Consider the following 8,420-nt stretch of genomic DNA (forward strand, 5'->3'; position numbering starts at 1 on the left):
TTACGCGCCATTGTAGTTGTGTCCCTGTGTCCCACCTGTGAATATAGATAGATTTATATATGTGTCTCAAACTACGTAAAAATTGCGAATATACAACATTTTTGGCTTTCCCACTGCTGGGAGCTTTCCGTTTCCAATTGCCAGCAACTGATCTGAAAATGTTTGACCAGAGTCATCGTTTTGCAATCGGACACGCATATTTGTAGTTAATTTTAATATTTCTACGTGTGCCCATAAATTAGAATTTTTCAGGCAAGCATTCATTTCGTCTGCAGGAGTTAAACTACGTAAAAATTGCGAATATACAACATCCTTGGCTTTCCCATTGTCTGTGCATATACAAAGCCGTATGCACTAATAATGACGTCATATGCAAACTTTCATTTTACAAACAAACAAACATGCATACACACAACTCGTTTTTATATAGATAGAAAGATAGATAGATACAATATAAATTAACTGCGTAAAACTTGCGAATATACAACATTCTTCGCTGTCCAATTGTCGCTGCATATAAATAGATTGTCAGGTTTACCGACCCTCGAACATGCAACGTACAATTGTCCATGGGAAAAACAATCAGTATTAAGATCTATACCACATTTTTCTAATGATTGACCTTGAGCTTTGTTAATAGTGATTGCAAATGCTAATCGAATTGGGAATTGCAATCTTTTAAATTGAAAAGGCAGATCCGTTGGAATCATGGGAATGCGAGGAATAAGAACAGCCTCACCCTCAAAAGGCCCTGTCAAGATTGTGGCCTCTATTAGGTTTTCCATTGTTTTTTTTACGGCAAGTCGCGTGCCATTCCAAAGCTTTGGTGGGTTGATATTTCTTAAAAGTATTATTGGTACGCCTATTTTTAGTTGTAGCACGTGTGGTGGAAACCCTGAAAGATCTATGGAATTTAAAAATTCAGATGGATAATTAACCGCTTCATTTGGTTCCAAAACTGTGTCGACTGACTTGCAAAGGACTGCCTGGTCTCGAATCTTGGTCAAAACAATATTGTTGATTTCGTGGACGTCTATATTTTTGGGTGCGAGAATCGCTCTTTCACTTAGCCATTTATTATTTTTATAATTTTTTTGAATATTCGGAAATACTTTTTCAATCAATTCATTTTTGGACGTCACTAAATTACAGAAATCAGCAGGTAGTTGTATACGTCCTGAAATTGAGTCTACTGGGAGCTTTCCGTTTCCAATTTCCAGCAATTGATCTGAAAATGTTTGACCAGAGTCATCGTTTTGCAATCGGACACGCATATTTGTAGTTAATTTTAATATTTTTACGTGTGCCTATAAATTAGAATTTTTCAGGCAAGCATTCATTTCGTCTGCAGGAGTTGATCTAGGTATTATAGGTAATGTTTGCCTGAAATCTCCCGCAAGCAATATTAATGTGCTACCAAAGGGTTTCGACTTCCCTCTCAAATCTTTCAAACATTGATCCAGAGCCTCGAGCGATTTTTTGTGTGCCATTGTGCACTCATCCCAAATAATAAGTTTGCATTGCTGCAATACTTTACCCATCCCAGATGATTTGGAAATATTGCACGTGGGAGTTTCTGCAGAATGCAAATTCAGAGGAAATTTCAAAGCGGAATGAGCAGTTCTTCCACCAGGCAGCAATGTTGCGGCTATTCCGGACGACGCAATTGCCAACGCTATATCATTTTTTGATCGAATTGATGCCAGAATCAGTTTTATCACAAACGTTTTACCAGTACCTCCTGGCGCATCCAAAAAGAAAATTTCTCCAACGTTGTTATCGACACAATGCATTATCGTATCATAAATGTCTTTTTGTTCCGACGTTAACTTGAAAATGTTATTTTGTACATACGACAATAGATCACTTGTACTGTAACTTTGTTCACGATCCAATTCTACACATGTCGAAACAGCAGCGATACGGTTAGGTGAAGGCAATCCCAAATCCTGAAGAGGTTTGTTTGCCATACGTACGCACAAATCTTCTATAATAACTAAAGTGTAGTTATAAATTTTTGATGTAAAATCAAAAGTCATATCTGACGTCTCTAACTGTTTTCGATGGATTATATCTTCGGACATTTTTGACTTATATTTTTCCCATAACTCTGTAGGAGCTGATGGAGAGCAAGTTGTTAAAATGATGCCAAACAATGCACGAATTTGACTTGGGGTTGACGTTTCGCACGCGTCATTGATGCAGTTATCCCAGTGTTGGTCATTCTCCAATAAATTCAGAGCTTGGCATGCACTACGGTAAGTGTCATGTATAGTACCATTTACAGTTCTCAAATACTCAAAGGATGTCGGACCGGGTACATTCACCAAAAGCAGGCGTAGAAAGAAGCATTCATGTTGATTGGGGTGAACGGTGTAGAGTCTTCCTATCGTGGTATCTTTGAAGATGGTAGGTTGGCCGTCGACTGACTTACCCTGTTTTCGACGTTCAAATACTTTATTTTTAGTATTCCACCTGTGTTACGAAGGCACTTCAGTATACAGCAGTTTTTTTGCAAAATAATCATTTTTGCAAAGCGAAAAAAAGCTGTTAATTTTGTATCCGGTGGATTCAGGGCTCTTTGTTGCACGTTGGTTTCAGAGAAATAAACACGTTGACCATTCTGTAAATGTACCGCTAAGTGAACAACAGCTGGACTACGTTCATGTATCGGAAATGAAAGAATTCGCCAAACAGCTTCATTACTGCTTATGTATCTTCCAGCCTGATATTGTACGATTTCGTCGAAATCTTTGATTTCGGGCTGCAAGCCAAAAATTGCCATATTGCTGTTTTACCGCCATCTTCAGTAGATCTTCTTCTATATTGTGGGTAACCATCATTGCCAGTAATTGTGTTTGATACTAAAAGTCGAGGATATTGCTTTGTGCACCTTCCTTTGGCCATGCATGGTGAATTTTCGTTCAGTGCACCGCAAGGTCCATGTATCATATTTTTTACAATAATATCATGTAACCCCTTATCGACATTTTTATCAGGTATTTCAGCGGAAATCAAATCATCAATTTCGTTCGAAGTAATTTTTTTATGTAGCCAGATTAGTATATGTGCGTGTGGCAAACCTCGTTTTTGCCATTCCACTGAGTACATCCAGCATCGCACTGACCCAAACACTTCAAGTTTTACTATGTAGTTTATCAGTGATTTCAACTTTTGCCGGAAGACACGGGCCGTAATGTCATGCCTATGAACCGCCGATTGTCCTTGAAGTAAAAGCTGCAGTATCTCGTCCCAAGATTGATTACATGTAAATGTAATAAATAAATCTGGACGACCATAGAGACGAACATACGCAATAGCATCTTGAGCATATTCATGCATATGACGGGGACTGCCAGCATATGACGAAGGTAAAATTGTTAATCTTCCAACGTTTGTGGTATTACCGTCATTTATAACTGCATCTCGCAAATGAATGTATTGTTCAGAGCGGAGCTTGGTCTGATTCAGGCGGATATATAGCAAACGTTCTGATTCAATTTTAGCATACGTATCAACGACAACTTGGTGAAACAATTCACGGCATTTTAAAATATAATTTTCTTCATCCTGCCGAATCATTAGTCTATAGGAATAATAATGCATTGCACTGCATTTCTTATTCATTTTTTTGTTAGTGGCTGGATTCATCAATTTAATATTAAAGTGATAGCCGTCGGCTCCATCCCAAAAAATGATAGGATATTGTAGGGCATCGTAGCATCGATGAGTTTCAGCAATTCTTAACAACTGAGCGTTTCGCTTATGAAGAATAATATCTCGAGGTAAAAACTGATCACCGACCATAACGATTGCCACTTCGTCGATAGTTGGAGCATTGTATCTACGCACATGTTGGCCAGGAGGCGTTTTGTCAGCGGAAATAACAATTTTATGCGTATCAGTAGGCATCAAATCGATGGCTGTTTTGAACAGACGCACTAAATTATTATTTTCGTGGAAAAGATGTTGCAATTGGGAAACGATTGTCCTTTCAACGTTGGGAGAAATTTCCCAACGTGCATTCAATTCAGAATTTCTATCACTGATGAAGTACAATTGTAAAAATTTATGATTCTCGCCTGAGAATGGTAGAAGGGACCCTGCTCTATGATAAATTTGCCCTTTTACTTTGAAAGTAGACATGAATTGATCTGGATTTTCGATTTGGGCTCCAAACGACGTCATTTGGAAACATGAGTTGTATTTTCTGATTTTTGACAAAAAACGCTTAGATTCTGACGTAGTTCCAGTAAGGAAAGTCTTCAATGGCTCTTGTGGTGCAGCCAATAGAGGAAGTTTAACTTTTCCTGAGGCGCAACAAATTCCCATTGTTTCACCATTGAATTTCAAGGCCTTGCAATAGGGACAAATTTTAGACATTGTCCCGATTTGAACACATCTACTCAAGCTATAATCATCGACTGGGCTGTACCTGAATGCCAGGCGATAACTTTCAGGTTGCTCTGATTCCTCGGCACGCTTTCTTTTCTTACTTTCTCTATCAGCAGCAAGCCTGATTTCTTGCTGTTCTTGTGATTCCTCGGCACGCTTTCTTTTATTACTTTCTCTATCAGCAGCAAGCCTGATTTCTTGCTGTTCTGTGATTCCTCGGCACGCCTTCTTTTTTCACTTTCTCTTTTAGCAGCAAGTCTGCTTTCGCGTTGCTCAGGTAGTTCCTCTGTTCTTTCTTTCTCTATCAGCCTCAAGCCTGTTTCCTTGCTGTTCTTTTGATTCCTCGGCACGCTTTCTGTTCTTTCTTTCTCTATCAGCCTCAAGCCTGTTTCCTTGCTGTTCTTTTGATTCCTCGGCACGCTTTCTTTTCTGACTTTCTCTATCAGCAGCAAGTTTTTTGGCATAGACTCTTTGAGCATCTTCATCGGCTTTTGCCATTGTAAGTTCATCAGTCATTTTAAACTTAAACATTAATAGATTTCTACGTGAACATATATGTCTTAAATATCTTTAATGACGTCACCGTCATAGCAAAAATGACGACAACTAACTTCATGATTAAATATCTTTAATGACGTCACCGTCATAGCAAAAATGACGACAACTAACTTCATGACGTCAGTCGACACAGAAACATGACGTCACCTGACAGACAGACACACAGACAGACAACTTATTTTTATATATATAGATAAGTTGTCTGTGTGTGTGTGTGTCGAGTGACGTCATGTTTGTGTGTCGACTGACGTCATGTTTGTCAACTGATGAAATTACATACCGGGACACAAATGACTACCGGGACACAGGGAATATAAATGACGACCGGGAACCTCAAAGAGAAATTACAGACTGGGACACAAATGACGACCGGGAAACAGGGAAACAACTACAACGGGGACGCCGGGGGGCACAGGGGGATATATAAATGACGACGGGGAGAGGTATAGATCTGAATACAGATTGTTTTTCCCATGGACAATTTCATGTTGCATGTTCAAGAGTCGGTAAACCTGACAATCTATTTATATGCACAGACAATGAGACAGCCAAGAATGTTGTATATTCGCAAGTTTTACGTAGTTAAAAATACATATATATATATATATATATATATATATATATATATATATATATATATATATATATATATATATATATATATATATATATAAATAAGTTGTCTGTGTGTCTGTCGAGTGACGTCACTGTCCGCGTATGACGTCTGAATTATTTCATCACATACCAATTCAAAAACGAATGTATTCAAGCCGAAGTAGCTCAGTTATATAACTACCTGTGTTGGCGCAGTGGGTTTGACCTTAGCGTGGTAATACGGGACCAGAGATCGAACCATGCTGCAGGAATGCACTACAGGGCCGACGCAGGGACCTTAGTAGTCAAGATGCGTCGTTAATCCGATACAAATACAGTAGCTCAGTTGGTAAAGCGTTATGTTCCAGGTTCTAGGTCCGAGAGGTTCCAGGTTCGAACCTTGGCTTTAGCATTAATACAACAGAAGAAAAAAAAACTAAAAAAGATAAAAACTACAAAAAAAAACTAAAAAGAAAATATTAAAAAAACTAAAAAAGCTAAAAAACTAAAAAAAAGGGTAAAAAAACTAAAAAGTAAAAAAACTAAAAAAAGGTAAAAACTACAAACTAATAAAAAAACTAAAAACTGAAAAAGAAAAAAAACTAAAAAAAGGAAAAAAACTGACAAATAAAGCAGAAAAAGAAAACTAAAAAGAAATAAAAAAATAAAAAAGTCAAATGTATTCAAGCCGAAGTAGCTGAGTTGGTAAAGCGTTATGATCCAGATTCTAGGTCCGAGAGGTTCCAGGTTCGAACCTTGGCTTTAGCATTAATACAAAAGAAGAATAAAAAACTAAAAAACAGGTAAAAACTACTAAAATAACTAAAAAAGCTATAAAACTAAAAAAGGTAAAAAGCTAAAAAAAAAAACTAAAAAAAAGGGTAAAAACAGCAAAAAAACTAAAAAGAAAAAAAAAACTAAAAACTAATAAAAAAATTAAAAACTGAAAAAGAAAAAAAACTAAAAAAAGGAAAAAAACTGAAAAATAAAGGAGAAAAAGAAAACTAAAAAATAAATAAAAAAACTAAAAAAGGTAAAAACCACAAAAAAAACTAAAAAGAAAAAAGAAAAAAAACTAAAAAATAGGTAAAAACCAAAAAAAAACTAAAAAGAAAAAAGGAAAAAAAAAACAAAGAATTTATTTCATCATATACCAATTCAAAAACGAATGTATATACAGACCGGGACACAGGGAATATAAATGACGACCGGGACACTCAAAGAGAAATTACAGACTGGGACACCGGGACACAAATGACGACTGGGACGTGTGTGTCGACTGACGTTATGTTTGTCGACTATAAAAGACGACTGGGACACAACTACAACGGGGACGCCTGGGGGCACAGGGGGATATATAAATGACGATGGGGACACAGGGAATGTTTGATTAGGAATCACCATCAACAAAGCTCAAGGGCAATCATTAGAATAATGAGGTATATATCTGAATACGGATTGTTTTTCCCATGGACAATTATATGTTGCATGTTCAAGAGTCGGTAAACCTGACAATCTATTTATATGTACAGACAATGGGATAGCGAAGAATGTTGTATATTCGCAAGTTTTACGTAGTTAAAAACATAAATATACATATATATCTATCTATATTCACAGGTGGGACACAACTACAATGGCACGTAACGACTTACGCGCGCGGGGGGGGGCGAAGCGCCACCCCAACAGCTAGTAATTAATAAACGTCGATAACTCCCTAATAAACCACTTCAATTTGCTTCCTTTTTTCCCGATGATGAAGGCTTACGAGCGTGAAACCGAAATAGGTACTGCGTATATTTTTTTTTTCGAGATTTACTCTCGATTAAACGTTTCATACGTCTAAGAATTTTCATTTTAAGCATAACATCACTTCTTGTCTTAATTGAAGCTGATTTGGTCAAATAGAAGAAATAACCTGTTATAACCGGCAAAAAACCGATATTTTTTTTGTTCACCCAATGTGTAATTTAATGTACATTGCATTACTGATCCTTCTTTTGAAAACAGCTTAGCAAGCGTTTTTTGGCAATTATCTTAGCAGCCTTTACTTTCAATTGAAAAAACTTTTCCATGTTTATTTTTTCATTGTTTTTTTTTTATAGAAATTTTAGAAAATTCTGCACCCTTTTCATTTAATTTCTGTTCCCTCATGACATATTTCTCCAAGGAAAGATCCTCCCACATAGCCCCCTCCCCTCAACCCCACCCCCAAAACCAAAAAAAAATCCCCTGAAAACGACTGTACACTTGCCAATAACCATCATTATATGTAAACACTGGTCGAAGTTTGTAACTTGCAGCCCCTCCCCCAGGGACTGTGGGGGAGTAAGTCATTCCCAAAGACATAGTTATTATGGTTTTTGACTATGCGGAACAAAATGGCTATCTCAAAATTTTGATCTGTTGACTTTGGAGAAAAAATGAGCGTGGGAGGGGGCGTGGGTGCCCGCCAATTTTTTTCGTCACTTAAAAAGGGCACTAGAACTTTTCATTTCCGTTAGAATGAGCCCTCTTGCGACATTCTAGGACCACTTGGTCGATACGATGACCCCTGGGAAAAAAAAACAAACAAATAAACACGCACCCGTGACTTCTCTTCTGGCAAAAAATACGAAATTCCACATTTTTGTAGATAGGAGCTTGAAAATTTTGCTATAGGGTTCTCTGATACGCCGAATGCGATGGTGTGATTTTCGTTAAGATTCTGTGACTTTTAGGGGATGTTTTCCCCTATTTTCTAAAATAAGGCAAATTTTTTCAGGCTCGTAACTTTTGATGACAAAGACTAAATTTGATGAAACTTATATATTTAAAATCAGCATGAAAATCTGATTCTTTTGATGTATATTTTAGCATCAAAATTCCGTTTT

This window comes from Artemia franciscana, unplaced genomic scaffold (genome assembly GCF_032884065.1).
Source record: "Artemia franciscana unplaced genomic scaffold, ASM3288406v1 PGA_scaffold_38, whole genome shotgun sequence".
NCBI classification, from domain to species: domain Eukaryota; kingdom Metazoa; phylum Arthropoda; class Branchiopoda; order Anostraca; family Artemiidae; genus Artemia; species Artemia franciscana.